This window comes from Pteronotus mesoamericanus, unplaced genomic scaffold (genome assembly GCF_021234165.1).
Source record: "Pteronotus mesoamericanus isolate MK-2021 breed Mesoamerican mustached bat unplaced genomic scaffold, CSHL_Meso_final scaffold_118, whole genome shotgun sequence".
NCBI classification, from domain to species: domain Eukaryota; kingdom Metazoa; phylum Chordata; class Mammalia; order Chiroptera; family Mormoopidae; genus Pteronotus; species Pteronotus mesoamericanus.
Window position 1 is genome coordinate 2,538,911 of NW_026555301.1, and position 17,540 is coordinate 2,556,450.

The 17,540-nt window shown below is 40.9% G+C and overlaps 1 protein-coding gene across 2 annotated transcripts in view; it reads right to left on the bottom strand.

Moving 5' to 3' along the window:
• Positions 1 to 17,540, bottom strand: part of ISY1 (ISY1 splicing factor homolog) — a 37,704-nt gene that overhangs the window by 12,128 nt on the left and 8,036 nt on the right. The gene's annotated exons all lie outside the window — the stretch shown is intronic.

A 17,540-nucleotide genomic window follows, 5' to 3' on the forward strand; every position in this document is an offset into this window, starting at 1 on the left:
GAAAATTATGTCATCTGAGAATAGCATTTTATTTCTTCCTTTTCAATCTGTGAGCCTTATATTACCTTTTCTTGCTTTACTGCAGTGGCTAGGAATTCCATTATGATATTGAATAAAACTGATGAGAATGAGTATCTCTAACTTCTCATCTTAGGAAAAGAGCATTGAATCTTCCACCAATAAGTATGATGCTGGGATAGGTTTTTTCATAGAAGTGCTTGATCAAGGCAAAAAGTTCCCTTTTATTCCTAGTTACGTAATAGTTTTTATCATGAAGAAATGTTAAATTTTCTCAAGTACTTTTTCTTGGTCTATCCAGGAATCCACAGAAAGACTACTAAATGAAACTGAGGCAACCGAACTATCACCAGGCACTGAGATCCAAAAATAATGGTTATAAGGTTGCTCATGGAGCTCAGTGAGAACTAAAGTAATTCCAGGGAAGGTACAAGCAACTTACTGTGACCTACATCAGCATGAAAAAGGATGCAGAAACTATCAAGAACCACAAGGAAATGAAGAATACAATTTCTGAACTGAAGAACACAGGAGAAGGAATCAAAATCAGGCAAGATGAAGCAGAGGATCAAATAAGTGAGCTGGAGGACAAGGTAGGAAAAAATTCCCAGAAAGAGCAAGAAAAGGAAAAAAGACTCAAAAAGAACAAAGAGGGCTTACGGAAGCTGCAGGACAATGTGAAACATAATAATCTCCATATCATAGGGACATCAGGAGAAGAGGAGGAGCAAGGGACAGAAAACCTGTTACGACAGAAAATTTCCCTAACTTGATGAGAAAAAAGTCATACAAGTCCAGGAAGTACGGAGGATCTCAATCAAGATGAACCCAAAGAGGCCCACTCTAAGACACATCACAATTAAAATGGCAAATTTAAAGACAAAGAGAATCTTAAAGGCAGTAAGGGAGACACAAATAGTAACATACAAGGGAGCTCCAATGAGGGTATCACTGACTTCTCAACAGAAACACCACAAGCCAGAAAGGAATGGCAAGAAATATTTCAAGGAATGAAAAGCAAAGGATTCCAACTAAAACTACCTTTCCCAACAAGGCTCTCATTTAAAATGGAAGACAACAGATCCAAGATGGCAGCAGAGTAGCAGGCAGCTCCATATATCAGCTCTCAGACACTGACAGGATTTGGAGACAGAACACAGAGCAGAGAGTGAGTGAAACCATCTGTGAAGGAGAGCACATGGAGAAGAGAGCATGGAGAGTGTGCGCAGGAGTACACAGGACCCAGCCCGCCTGTAGGTGGCCAGGGGCAAGCTGTCTAGGTGGACCAGAATTGATGACCCAGGCTTTGTAGGCGAACTGCCACCACTGCCCAACCCAGTACTGCTGGCTGCACAGTCGCGGCAGTTGTAGATTGGCTCATTACCCACAAGCTACCAGGGTGGCGAGAGAAGGCCTGGGAGTTGCAGACTCCAGAATGAACATGGCAGGAACAGGCAGCCCCAAGACTGAAGACCTCTGGAAGGGGCAGGGACAGCACAACATCACCACCTTGTGTTATAGTAGAGCTGAGGAGACCTTCCCAATGCCATATGGTCAAGATTCAGAGAGAAACTTTATCTAAAATTGTTAAGAGGCCCTGTAAGAAGGTGGCCAGCCCTGACCACGAGAGACTGTGTGACTTTGTGGGGAGGGAAAGTGTGGAAAACAGGACACCCAAGGAAATGTGCTACAGCATGGGAGCCATAGAGAGAGACTTTTAAAAGGGGAGCTGAGACATATCCAAGGATGGGCAGGGACCCGGGTGCACAGGGCAGTGTGCGCAAGCAGGATACAGCTGCTTTGCTAACCAAAAAACTCAGAGGCATAGAATACACTGGGAGGTCCTAATCCAACATGGCTTGCAAGCAGAGAGCAGAGCAGAGTGGAGAATTCAGGCCAAACCTCCCGTGAAAGAGCAGCAAGGTTGGGTCTGGAAGGCAGGAGCCGAATGCCTGAAATCTCCTCCAGTCAGCCACAGCTTTTCACAGACAGGTTAACCTGCAGGATTATAGGCTCAGCAGGGCGGTGAGGTTAGGCCTAGAAGTTTCCCACTGAGTACATTTCCTCTGAGAAAGGAAGAAAAACGACCGTCCCTAGGCACTACATGCTACACCGCTCCTCAGGCCCTTATTTACTAAACCAAGCAGAGCAGAGGAAATAGAGACAGGTACAACAAGACACTATTTTCTCTCCTGCAAAGCTGTTTAACATTCATTTCATATTCTTAAAATTTGGGCATAATATGGCACGGGTTTTATCATATAATTTATTTCAAATCTCATATATTGCTCTTCTACTCCCTTACTCGATACTACACCCTTCCTCCTCCTTCGTATTTTTTTTTTAATTCTATTTTCTCTCTTCCTACAACTTGTTTCTATTCTGCACTATTACTATTGCTCCCCTCTCTAGCCTTTCAAAAACATTTGTGATTGGAAGAAATCATCTCACATTCTTTCTCCCCTTCTTAAAATACCCTTATTCTCTCTCCGTCTTTATCAAACTCTGCTCATCGGTAGGGATAAGGTTGTTGTTACAGTTCTTCAATCTTATATCTAGATAGTGACTGTCTTTGTATTTCAAATCTCAAATTAGAAGACCTGTTTAAAAAAGTTATGACAGAAAATTTCTCTAACTTGATGAGAAAAAAATCACACAAGTCAAGGAAGCACAGAGGATCCCAATCAAGATGAACCCAAAGAGGCCCACTTCAAGGTACATCATAATTAAAATTCAAAGACAAGAGAAAATCTTAAAGGCAGCAAGAGAGAAACAGATAGTAACATACAAGGGACCTCCGATAAGGCTAGCAGCAGCTTTCTCAACAGAAACACTACAAGGTAGAAGGGAATAGCAAGAAATATTCCAAGTAATGAAAACAAACGCCTGCAGCCAAGACTACTTTACCCGGCAAGGCTGTCATTAAAATGGATGTGAAGGACTTCTGGCCAAGATGGAGGCGTAGGTAGATACACTTTGCCTCCTTGCACAACCAAAAGGCAGACATCAAATTTAAAAATAAACATAACCAAGACTGCCAGAAAATCGAACTGTATGGCATTCCAACAACCAAGGAGTTAAAGAAGAAACATTCACCCAGAACAGTAGGAGGGGTGGGGACGGGCAGCCAGGGCGAGGGGACTCACAGCAAGGGAAAGGCTAGAGGACCAGGAGGGCAAGGCAGGCTAGACCGCAGCTGGAGGACTGGGTGATTGACATTTGCATGTGGATAAACCAGGAGGAACAGCTGGGGAGAGAGACAGACCTCACAACCCAGGGCTCCAGTGCGGGAAAAGAAAGCTTCAATCCCCGTGGCTGTAAACACCTATCGGGGGTTTCAGTGGCAAGAGAAACTCCCAGCCTCACAAGGGAGTTCAAGGGAGTTCGTTGTAGAGACCTATAGGGTCCTACAACCTTCACAAACCCCACCCACCCAGGAATCAGCACCAGAAGGGCCCAATTTGCTTTTGGATAGTGGGGGAAGTGACTACAAGCCGGCTGAGAGCTGAGCAAGTAACAATGCTCCCTCTAGAACCCCTCCCCCACAAACAGAGACGTAAGGCAGCAACCATGGTTGCCCAGCCCTGACGAATACCGAAGGCTTTGCCCCTTCCAACATAACAGGTGCGCGGAGACAAAGAAATATGGCCCAAATGAAGGAACAGATCAAAGCTCCAAAAACAGAACTAAGTGATGAACAGATCGCCAGCCTATCAGATGCACAGTTCAAAACACAAGTAATCAGGATGCTCACTGAACTGGTTGAGTACTGTCGCAAAATGGAGGAAAAAGTCAAGGCTGTGCAAAGTGAAATAAAGAAAAATATACAGGGAACCAAGTACAGGAAACCAGGAGTCAAATCAACAATTGGGAGCAGAAGGAAGAGATAAACATTCAACTAGAATAGAATGAAGAACAAGAATTCAAAACTATGAGGAGAGGCTTAGGAACCTCTGGGACAACTTTAAAAGTTCCAATGTTTGAATCACTGGGGTGCCTAAAGGAGAAAAAGGAAGAGCAAGAAACTGAAAACTTATTTGAAAAAATAATGAAGGAGAACTTCCCCAATCTGGCCAAGAAAATAGACTTCCAAGAGATCCAGGAAGCTCAGAGAATCCCAAAGATGTTGGACCCAAGGAAGCACACACCAAGGCACAACATAATTACATTACCTAAAATTAAAAATAAGGAGAGAATCTTAAAAGCAACAAGAAGAAAGGAGACAGTTACCTACAAAGGAGTTCCCATAAGGCTATCAGCTGATTTCTCAAAAGAAACCTTACAAGCAAGAAGGTGCTAGAAAGAAGTATTCAAAATCATGAAAGACAAGGACCTACATCCAAGATTACTCTGTTCAGCTAAGCTGTGATTCAGAATGGAAGGGCAGATAAAATGCTTCCCAGATAAGATAAAACTAAAGGAGTTCATCATCACCAAGCCCTTACTCTATCAAATGTTAAAGATCAAAAACTATGAACAGTAAAATGACAAATTCACAACTATCAACAACTGAACCTAAATAACAAAAACGAAGTAAGCAAACAATTAGAACCGAAACTGATTCACAGAAAGAGAGATCAGAGGGGAGGGGGAGACAAGGGAAAGGTTAAAGGGAGTAAGAAGCATAAATAGTAGGTACAAAATAGACAGGGGGAGGTTAAGATTACAGGAAATGGAGGAGCGAAAGAACTGATATGTACAACCCACTGACAATAACTAAGGGGTGTGGAATGCTACGGGGAAGAGGGGGTACAGAGGGGAATAAAAGGGAGAGAAAAATGGGACAACTGCAATAGCATAATCAAATATATATATTAAAAAAATAAAATGGAGGCGAAATGAGGAGTTTCCAACAAAAGAAGAATAAAGGAATACAACTCCACCAAAACAGCAGTGCAAGGCCAGCTAAAAGAATCTGCTTTAAGAGGAAGAAAAAGAGTGAGAGAGAGAGGAATACAGGAACCAAGGGGTAAAATGGCAATGAATAAGTACCTATCAATTATTAACTTAAGGGAGAGGAAGATGGCGGAGGACTGAATGCGAGTTACAATGACCTCCTCCCAAGACCAAACTGGAATTGCGACTAAATAGTGGAGAAATCACCTGGAAAACAATGGAACGATAGAGGGAGAGGGGCCTTGGTGCCTCGGACAGACAGTGGATTCAACTCTCACACATCCCAATGGGTGAGAAGCGCGGTGGAGGCTCGAGAGGGTGGGCTGGGTGCCCACGGGCACTAGCACCAGAGGGACATTGAAACCGCCAGTTGGCTCCCCCTGAGAGGAACAGGGTCTGAACCATAAACAGAGACCTCTAGACTACAGCAGCTGAAACCAGAAAAACGCACAGACAAAACACAACCCCAAAAAGCTTAGGGGCGCTCTCTGCCAGAGACAGGCGGCTGGGGATGCAAAGAGACACTTAAAGGGGCAACGCAAAAATTTGCAGTGGCAGCCACCCTCCTTGATCTCTGGGTAGAGGCGGCAGCAGAGTGGGCTGGTGCCTGGGAAAAGACTGGTGAGGAAAACTTTGTGAAGAGAACTGCGACAGCGGCCGGCAGAGCCCCAGTGATAACTCCCCTCCCACTCTGCAGCTACCGTCTCGCTCAGGCATAAGGGAATAAATTAACCTGCCTTTTGTGTGCTCCGCACACAGCTTGTGTGTGTGTGAGCTGGGGGGCTAAGCGCAGACAAGCTGGAAGAAATAATGGATTCCTGGCCAAAGGGGTCACACAGCTGCACGGAGAGCCTTGAGGAGAGACTGCAGACAGAGGCATTGGGAAAAGAACGGAAGGAGGAACCGGGGAGTCCCAACTCCCTCCCCATTCGGTAGTCTCCACTTTGTGCTGGAGGAAACGCCTCCAAAGAGGCAGAAGCAGGGCGCAGACGAGCTGAACGAGCCAGACGGCCCACAATTACAACGTGGTCCACAGAAATAGTGGATCCCTGGCCGAAGGGGTCACAGAGCTGCCAAGAGTCCCTGGAGAAGAGACTGGAGACGGGATTAACTGGAGAGTCCTGGAGCTGACTTTGTCGCATTTCGGTAGTCTCCATTTGGCAAGGGCAGGCAATGCACCCAAAGAGCCAAAAGCGGGGAAAGCACACAATAGAAGACCCTAAACTGACCAGTGCCGGGGTGCCCACTGGCCTCGGGGGCCAGACGAGTTCATGAGGTCGCGAATAAGCCCCCTGGGCTGGGGCAAGCACGCGCGAGCCCAGGCGAGCAGGGGATCCTGCTGGGGCAGGAAGTACGCTCAAGGAGCAGGCGTGAAAATGCAGAGCAATCCACAGAAATAGTGGATCCCTGGCCGAAGGGGTCACAGAGCTGCACAAAGCAGGAGTCAGAGACAGACAGTGTAGACTCCTGGAAGGCTCAAACAAACGACCCAAGGACATATAGGGTCAACAACTGACATCATCAGAGGCAGGCCCAGAAAGAAAAGGAAATAAATAAATAAACAAACAAACAAAAAAGACCCGCCTACTACCACAGAAGTTTAATCCACAAAGTCAGGAAATCTAGACGGATCATTTGAAGCAGAAGCAAAAATAAATAAATTAATTAATTAAATACATAATAGACTCTCACAAAAATGGGAAGAAAAAGAAGTTCCCCCCAAATGAATGGAAGGGGACTCCCAAAAGAGAGAGCTAAATGAAATAGAGGCAAGGGAACTATCAGATACTGAATTCAAAACAATGGTTCTAAGGAAGCTCAATGAGCTCAGCCAGCTCAAAAATAACTTTGAGAAACTGCAGAGAAACTATAGGGATCTTACAGCAAACTATATCAGCCTGGAAAAGGACATAGAAACTATCAAGAAGACACAAGAGGATACAAAGAATATCATTTCTGAATTGAAGAACACAGTAGAAGGAATCCAAAGCAGACTGGATGAAGCCAAGGATCGAATCAGTGAGATGGAGGATAAGGTAGAAAAAAGCTCCCAGAGAAAACAAGAAATGGAAAAAAGACTCAAAAAGAATGAAGAGGCATTCAGGGAAATGGAGGAAAACCTGAAACACAATAATATCCATATAATAGGGATACCAGAAGGAGAAGAAGAGGAGCAAGGGATAAAGAACCTCCTCGAAAAAGTAATGATGGAAAATTTCCCTAATATGAGGAAAGAAAGGCTCTCATGGATCCAAGAGGCACAGAGGGCCTCACTCAAGAGGGACACAAGGAGGTCCACTCCAAGACACATCATCCTTAAAATAGCAACTATCAAAGACAAAGAGAGAATCCTCAAGGCAGCAAGGGAGAAGGAGAAAGTAACATACAAGGTGGCCCCGATACGCCTAGGAGCTGACTTCTCAACAGAAACACTACAGGCCAGAAGGGAATGGCAACAAATATTCCAAGTCATGAAAAGCAAGGGCCTACAACCTAGGCTGCTCTACCCAGCAAGGCTCTCTATTAAAATAGAAGGGAAAATAAGAAGTTTCCCAGACAAAAGAAGGCTAAAAGAATACATCTCTACCAAACCAGCACTCCAAGATATGCTAAGGGGACTGGTTTAAGAAGATAAAGGAAAAGAATAAGAGAAAAACACAGGTACAAAGAGAAAAAAATGAGTAAGTTTCTATCAGTAATAACTCTCAATGTAAATGGACTAAATGCCCCAATCAAAAGACATAGGGTAGGTGAATGGATAAGAAAACATGACCCACACATATGCTGCCTACAAGAGACCCACCTCAGAGCCGAAGACCTACACAGATTGAAAGTAAAGGGATGGAGAAAAATATTCCAAGCAAATGGGCAAGAGAAGAAAGCAGGGGTTGCAAGACTTATATCAGACATAATAGATTTCAAAACAAAGGCCATAAAAAGAGACCCAGAGGGGCACTTTATAATATTTAAAGGAAGAATCTATCAAGAAGACATCAACATTGTAAACTTATATGCACCCAACAGAGGGGCTCCCAAGTTTATAAGGAAATTGTTGGATGACTTCAAAAAAGATATAGACAGCATCACACTGATAGTAGGGGACTTTAACACCCCACTGTCAAAAATGGACAGATCTTCCAAACAAAACATCAACAAGGATATTGTGGAGCTGAATGACGCACTGAATCAAATAGACATAACTGACATATATAGAACCTTACTTCCCAAAGAAGCAAAACACACATTCTTTTCAAATGCTCATGGCAGTTGTTTAAAGATAGACCACATGATAGGACACAAAGCAAACCTCAGCAAATTCAGGAAAATTGAAATAATACCAAACTTTTTCTCGGACCACAAGGGCTTGAAACTCGAAATCAACCTCAAAGAGACCCTTCAAAAACTTGCAAACTCATGGAGACTGAACAGTAGACTATTAAACAATGAATGGGTCAATAATGAGGTAAGAGAAGAAATCAAAAAATTTCTGGAAACCCATGAAAATGAACAGACAACAGTGCAAAACCTATGGGACACAGCGAAGGCGGTCCTGAGAGGGAAGTTCAGAGCAATACAGGCTTACCTTAAAAAGATAGAAACATTTCAAATAAAAGACCTAACACTACATCTTCAAGAACTGGAGAAACAACAACAAATAAATCCCAGAGCAAGTAGAAGGAAGAAAATAGTCAAGATTAGAGCAGAACTGAATGACATAGAGACAAAAAGAACAATTCAGAGGATTAACCAATCCAGGAGCTGGTTCTTTGAAAAGATAAATAAAATTGACAAGCCTTTAAGCAGACTCATCAAGAAAAAAAGGGAGAGGACCCAAATTAATAATATCAGAAATGAAAGAGGAGAAATAACAATTGATAGCACAGAAATACAAAGGATTGTCAGAAACTACTATGAACAATTATATGCCAAGAAATTTGAAAACCTCGATGAAATGGACAAATTTCTAGAAAAGTATAATCTTCCAACACTGAAGGAAGAAGAAACAGAAAGCTTGAACAGACTGATGACAGCTGGGGAAATTGAAGCAGTAATCAAGAAACTCCCGGCACACAAAAGCCCAGGGCCGCATAATATCAGACCCATAGACCAGTGGAACAGAATAGAAAGCCCAGAAATAAGCCCAGGTCTCTATGGGCATCTAATATTTGACAAAGGGGGCAGAAGCATAAAATGGAGCAATAATAGCCTCTTCAACAAATGGTGTTGGGAGAGCTGGATGGCTACATGCAAAAAATTGAAAGTGGATCATCAGCTGACACCATACACAAAAATAAACTCGAGATGGATAAAAGACTTAAATATAAGTCGCAACACCATCAAAGTCCTAGAGGAGAACATTGGCAGGAAACTCTCAGATATCCCACGCAGCAATTTTTTCAATGATATGTCTCCTAAAGCAAGGGACTTAAAGCAAAGAATGAACAAGCGGGACCTCATCAAAATAAGAAGCTTCTGCACAGCGAAAGAAAACATCAGCAAAATGAAAAGGGTGCCAACCATATGGGAAAATATATTCGCTAATGACACATCAGATAGAGGTTTGATCTCCAAGATATATAAAGAACTCACTCGACTCCACTCCAAGAAGACAAATGATCCAATCAAAAAATGGTCAAAGGGCCTGGGCCGACGCTTTTCGGAAGAGATACAGAGAGCCCAGAGACATTTGAAAGGATGCTCAGCATCACTAGCCATCAGAGAAATGCAAATCAAAACCACAATGATGTACCATCTCAGACCGGTCAGAACGGCCATCATAAACAGATCAACAAACCGGTGCTGGCGAAGCTGTGGAGAAAAGGAAACACTAGTACCGTGTTGGTGGGAATGAAGACTGGTACAGCCATTGTGGAAAGCAGTGCGGAATTTCCTCAAAAAGCTGAAAATGGAACTGCCTTTTGATCCAGTGATTCCCCTGCTGGGACTATACCCTAAGAATTCCAAAACACTGATTCAAAAGAACCTATGCACCCCAATGTTCATAGCAGCACAATTTACAATAGCCTAGCGTTGGAAGCAACCTCAATGCCCATCAGTAGATGATTGGATCAGAAAACTATGGTACATTTACACAATGGAATACTACACAGCAGAAAGAAAAAAAAGAACTACTAAAGTTCGCGGCAGCATGGATGGAACTAGAGAGCATTATCCTAAGCGAAATAAGCCAGTTGGCGAAAGACAAATACCATATGGTCTCACCTATAAGCAGAACCTAACCAACAATACAAAGATGCAAGGAAAGTAAGACCAGCAACACTGAAAGGAAAAGAAACGAACAGAGACAAGAGGGATGGAGGGAGCGGGGGACGGGGGAAAAGGAAGGGAATGGGAGGGTTGGGGAATGTGTAGCAAGGTCTCATGGACAAAACCAAAGGGGAAGGATTGAGGGAGGGGGGGGTACGAGGGGCAGAGGAAGGTGGTGGGGGGAAGGCAGAGAAAAATGTATTTGAAAAAAATAAAGAAAATAAATTAAGTGAAAAAAAAAAAAAGTCCTAGCCTCCATGAGGATGGTATTAGGAGGTGGGGCTTTTGGCAGATGATTAGGTCAAGAGGGTGGAGCTCTCCTGAATAGAATTAGTGCCCTTAAATAAGAGACTCAGAACTCTCTCTTTCCACAACGTGAGGATATGATAAGTGCAACCCAGAAGAGGGTCCTCACCAGAAGCCAACCTAAACTTAGACTTTCAATTGCCAGAACTGTGAGAAATAAATTTTGTTGATGATAAAAAAAAAAAGAAAAAATATTCTAGTAGCAGCAAGTTACTTGGTTGTTTTAAATGTACTTACTTGTAACCCTCTATTAACACCCAGGACAAAATTTCTAGGATTAGTGTTGATTTATCACAATTCTAAGATTACAGGTGTAAGATTAAGCTAGAAAATGACCTAAGTGGCATATCTAAGAGAGAAAGCGTATCTAAGCAACTTGATTTCTCAATGATAATTCTTTGAACTCAATGGCTTTTTTAATTTTAAAATAAAAATTATCATGTATGAACTAAAAAATATATATATATATTAAATTAAAATGTAAATGAGTTAAAGGCTCCAATCAAAAGACACAGTGTAGCTGAATGGATAAGAAAACATGACCCGAATATATTCTGCCTACAAGAGACACACCTCAGAACACAGGACCTACACAAACTGAAAGTAAACAGTTGGGAAAAATATTCCAAGCAAATAGACAGGAAGAAAAAGCCGGGTTAGCAATACTTATTTTAGATAAAATACATTTCAAAACAGAGGCTATAAAGAGAGACACAGAAGGACACTTCATAATACTCAAGCGAAGAATCCATCCATCAAGAAGATGTAAATATAATAAACGAATATGCACCCAACGTAGGATCACCCAAATATATAAGGAAAATCTTGGAGGACTTCAAGAAAGATATGGACAGCAACACCCCACTGTCAACAATTGAGAGATCTTCCAAAGTATCAACAAGGATTCTGTGACACTGAATGATGCCCTAGATCAAATGAACTTAACTGATATATCCAGGACCTTTCATCCCAAAAAAGCAAAATATATATTATTTTCAAATGCACATGGAGTATTTTCAAAGACAGACCACATGACAGGACATAAAACAAGCCTCAGCAAATTCAAGAAAACAAATTATATAAAGCATTTTCTCATACCAGAAGGGCCTGAAACTAGAAGCCAACCTCAAGGAAAAAACAAAACCATTCGAATCATGGAGATCAAACAGCATGCTATTAAACAATGAATGGGTTAATAATGAGATCAAGGAAGAAATCAAAAAGTTTCTGAAAACAAATGAAAATGAACACACAACAGACCAGAACCTATGGGACACAGCAAAGGCAGTACTGAGAGGGAAGTTCATAGTAATACAAGCATACCTACACAAGACGGAAACATTTCAAATAAAGAACCTAACCCTATATCTACAAGAACTGGAGGAACAACGACAAACAAAGCCGAGAGCAAGTAGAAGGAAGGAAATAACCAAGATCAGAGCAGAATTAAATGACACAGAGTCTAAAAGAACAATTCAAAATATCAACCAATCCAGGAACTCATTCTTTCAAAAGATCAACAAAATCGACCAGCCTTTAACCAAACTCATCAAGAAGAGAGAGGACCCAAATAACTGAAATCAGAAATGAAAGAGGAGAAATTACAACTGATTCCACAGAAATACAAAGATTTGTAAGAAATTACTATGAACAACTTTATGCCAAGGAATTTAAAAATCGGAGTGAAATGGATGAATTTCTAGAAACATATAATGTTCCAAAACTGAATCAAGAAGAAGCAAAAGCCTGAACAGAATGGTAACAGCTAGTGAAATTGAAGCAGTAATCAAAATACTCCCAGCACATAAAAGCCCTGGACCCGACAGTTTCACAGGAGAATTTTGTGAAATTCTTCCTTAAAACATTTTAAGGAAGAGCTAACCCCTATCCTTCCCAGACTACTCCAAAAAATCCAAGAACAGGGAAGACTCCCAAACTCTTTTTATAAGGCCAGCATCATCTTGATCCCAAAACTAGATGAAGACACAACAAAGAAAGAGAACTACAGGCCAGTATTGCTGATGAACATAGAAGCTAAAATCCTCAACAATATATTGGCAAACCTCATCAAGCAATACATTAAAAAGATCATAAACCATGATCAACTGGGATTCATTCGCAGATACACAGATGGGACCATATTCAAAAATCAATAAACATAATACATTACATAAACAAAAGTAAAGACAAAAATCACATGATCATATCAATAGATGCAGAAAAAGCATATGATAAGGTACAGCACTCATCTATGATAAAATCACTCAGCAAAGTGGGAGTAGAGGGGGTATATCTCAACATACTAAAGGCCATATATGAGAAACCTGCAGCCAACATCACACTCAACAGGCAAAAACTAAAAGGCTTCCCCCTAAAATTAAGGAACAAGGCAAGGGTATTCACTTTTACCACTTCTATTCAACACAGTATTGGAAGTTGTAGCCACAGTGAGCAGACAAGAAAGAGAAGTAAAAGGCATCCAAATTGGAAAGGAGGAAGTAAAACTGTCATTGTTTGCAGATGACATGATAGTGTACATAGAAAACCCCACAGACTTCTCCAAAAAACTATTTGACCTAATAAGTGAATTTGGCAAAACAGCGGAATACAAAGTCAATATTCAGAAATTGAGGCATTTTTGTACAACGAAATACCAGAAACAGAAATCAGGAGAAAAGTTCCATTTGCTATAGCAACAAGAACAACAAAGTCCCTAGGAGCAAACTTAACCAAGGAGGTAAAAGACCTGTACTCAGAAAACTATATAAACTGAAGAAAGAAATTAAGGAAGACACAAACAAATGGAAGCATATACCGTGTTCATGGATTGGAAGAATTAACATCATCAAAATGGCCATACTAACCAAAGAAATTTATATATTCAACGCAATAACTATTAAAATACCAATGACATATTTCACAGATACTGAACAAACATTTAAAAAATGTATATGGAACCATAAATGACCCTGAATAGCCTCAGCAATTTTGAGAAAGAACAACAAAGCAGGAGGGATTACAATACCTGATATCCAACAATATCACAAGACAACTGTAATCAAAACAGTCTGGTCCTGGCATAAGAACAAACACATAGATAAATGGAATAGAATAGAGAGCCCAGAAATAATCCCAAGTCTCTATGGTCAATTGATGTTTGATAAAGGGGGCAGGAGCATAAAATGGAGGAAAAATAGCCTCTTCAACAAATGGTGTTGGGAGATCTGGACGCTACATGTAAAAAAATGAAACTCAACCACCAATACACTAAAATAAACTCAAGATGGTAAAAGACATAAATATAAATCGCAATGCCTTAAAAGTCCTACAGGAGAACATTGATAGCCCATGCAGCAGTATTTTCACCAATATGTCCCCTAAAGCCAGGCAAATAAGGGAAAGAATAAACCAATGGGAGTTAATCAAATTAAAAAAGTTCTACACAGCTGAAGAAAACATCAGCAAAATGAAAAGGGAACCCACAATATGAGAAAATATATTTGCCAATGATACCTTGGACAGGGCTTGATCTCCAAAATATAAAAGGAACTCACATGACTCCACACCAGGAAGACAAACAATCCAATTAAAAGATGGGCCAAGGACCCGAACAGACACTTCTCCAAGGAGGACATAAACAGGGTCCAGAGACATATGAAAGGATGCTCAGTATCACTAGCCATCAGAGAGATGCAAATTAAAACCACAATGAAATAATACTTCACAGTGGTCAAAATGTTCATCATAAACAAATCAACAAACAAGTGCTGACGAAGTTGCAGAGTAAAGGGAACCCTAGTACACCGTTGCAGCCACTGTGGAAAACTGTGGAATTTCCTCAAAAAGCTAAAAATGGAACTGCCCTTTGACAAAGCGATTTCACTGCTGGGATTATACCCTAAGAATCTTGAAACACCAATTCAAAAGAACCTATGCACTCTCATGTTCATAGTAGCAGTATTTACAATAGCCAAGTGCTGGAAAGAGTCTAAGTGCCCATCAGTAAATAAGTGGATCAAAAAATTGTGGCACTTTATACAATGCAGTATTACACAGCAGAAAGAAAAAAGGAATTCCTACCTTTCCTAACAGCATGGATGGAACTGGAGAGTATTATGCTGAGTGAAATAAGCCAGGCAGTGAAAGACAAATACCATATGATGTCACCTGTAACAGGAACCTAATGAACAAAACAAACAAGCAAGCAAAATATAACTGGAGACAAGGAAACTAGGAACAGAGTGACAGTGGCCACTAGGGAGAGGGGAGGCGGAGGAGGGGGTAAGGAAGGGAAAGGGTCTAGTCAAGGAACACGTATGGATGACCCATAGATATGGACAACAGGGTGGGGGAATGGTTGTTGTAGAGGGGTGAGGCAGGAGAGAGCAACAGTGGAAAAGTTGTGGCAACTGTAAGAGAAAAACACTAAAATAAAAAATTTTAAAAAGGGTTTCATTTATTGTTTTTGAGAGAGAGGTGAAGGTAGGGAGAAAACTACTGAAAGCAACATTGATGTATCAGAGAAACATCAATCAGTTGCCTCTGGCACGCTCCCAACCAGGCACATGGCTTGCAACCCAGGCTTGAGCCCCGAACCAGGAATTGAATCCGCAACCTGTCAGTTTGCAGGAGGACGCCCAACCCACTGAGTCACACTAATCAGGGCCCAATTTTATTCTTGATGCTTGTAATTTGTGTGTTTTTTCCTTGGTTAGTCTGACTTGAAGCTAATAGATTTTATTGTCTTAAAGAATCAGCCTTTGATTTATTTTCTCTATTTTCTTCTATTTTCAATTTCACTGATGTCTGCTCTCATATTATTAGTTCCTTCCTTATGCTTGCTTTGGATTTAATGTGCTCTTCTTGTTTAGTTGCCTTTGGCAGGAACTTAGTTCATTCATTTTTTTACTTTTCTTATTTTCTACTATTTTAATGCAGTAAGTTTTATCTAAGCATTGCTTTAGTTCCATGCCATAATTGTTTTTTCCCCTAAATTTTGATGTTAAGTCTTCATTATCACTCAAAAATATTTTCCAAAGTTCTGATCAATTTGGAAAAGAAGGTGAATGCTATATTCGCCTCCTCCCACAATCACATCAAAATTACAACTAAATTATTTTAACAACTATCGTGAGAACCACCTGAACACCAGCTAACGGAAGTCCTATAACTAGAGATATAAGAAAGCCACATCTAGACTGGTAGGGGGGCAGACACATGGAACAGGCAGGTCCCACACCCATGGTGTGGCAATTAAGAATCCGGAGGGAGCCCTGGCCGTGTAGGTAAGTTGGTTAGAGCATTGTCCCAATACACCAAAGTTGCGGGTATAACCTCTGGTCAGGGCACATACAAGAATCAACCAATAAATGCATAAATAAGTGGAACAACAAATCGATGTCTCTCTCTCTCTCAAATCAATAAATATTTTTTTTAAAAAATCAGGAAAAATATCTCATCTGTAGAGATTCCCCCCTGAGGAGCATGGGATCCCAGCCCCACACCGGGCTCCCCTGACCAGGGAACCCACTGTGGGGCATAGAAATCCCCATAACAACTGGCTGTGAAAAACTAGTGAAGATTGTATCCAAGTGAGACTAAAGGCTGCTGGAGACCTGGGCACTGCGTGTCTTAAAGGGCCCAAGCACAAATTCATTTGCTCACAAACTCACTTGCTCTGCACTCCAGCACAGAGGTAACAGCTCAAAAAGCAAAAGGGACATACAAGGGGAAACTAAATTGACTAGCTTCAAGGAAGTGCAGGAGGGACCGGGATCAGGACATCCTCTCTGCAGGGATAAAAGGGCTGGCAGGAGCCACTGTTACTTTGTTGAACCCCAACCCCAAAGAGCAAACCAGGTGCAGGCAGGCACAAAATCTGAGCTTTTCATTAACCTGCTTAACAGAATTCACCTTGCCCTGGTGATTCCCTGACACCCAACCACACCCAACTAACAACACTGTCTTTATTTGTAGATTAAATACTACTACTATATAGCGAGAACCCTAAAGATTCTACCAGAAACTATTAAAACTAATAAATGAATTCAGTAAAGAAGCAGAATAATTACTATTCAGAAATTGGTTGCATTGTTATACACCAGTAACAAACTATCAGAAAGAAAAGTTGAGAAAACAATTCTATTTACAACTACATCAAAAAAATAAATAAAATACCTAGGAATAAATTTAACCAAGAGTGTAAAAGACCTGTACTGGGAAAACTGTAAGACAATGAAGAAAGAAGCTGAAGAAATACAAATGTAAGCATATACCATGCTCATGGGTACGAAGAATTAACAGCATTAAAATGTCCGTACTACCCAAAGCAATCTATGGATTCAATGCAATCCTTATCAAAATACCAATAGCATTTGTCACAAAACTGAAACAAAAAAATCCAAATAATATTAATACGAAACCACAAAAGATTCCAAATAGTGAAAGCTATCTTGAGAAAGAAGTACAAAGTTGGAGGTATCACACTACCTGACATCAATCAAGCAAACTATACTATCAGGCTACAGTTTACCAAAACAGCATTGATACTGGCATAAAAACAGACACACAGATCAACAGAACAGAACAGGATGCCCAGAATTAAACCCACACCTTTATGGTCAATTAATATATGACAAAGGAGGCAAGAATATCCAGTGGGGTAAAGACAATCTCGTCAACAAATAGTATTGGGAATACTGGACTGCTACACGCAAACAAATAAAATTAGCCCACCTTCTTACACCATATACAAGAAAAAACTCAAAATGTATTAAAGACCTAAATGTAGACCATAAAACTCACAGAAGAAAATATAAGCAGTAAATTCTGTGATAACACTCTTAGTAGTATTTTTGGGAGTATGTCTCCTTGGGTAAGGGAAACAAAAGGAAAAATAAACAAATGGGAATACAGCAAACTAAAACATTCTGCTCAGCAAAGGAAGCCATCAAAAAAATGAACCACCTACTATATGGGAGAATACATTTGCCAATAACAACATTCAATAAGGGGTTAATATCCAAAATATATTGGGTTGGCCAAAAAGTCCA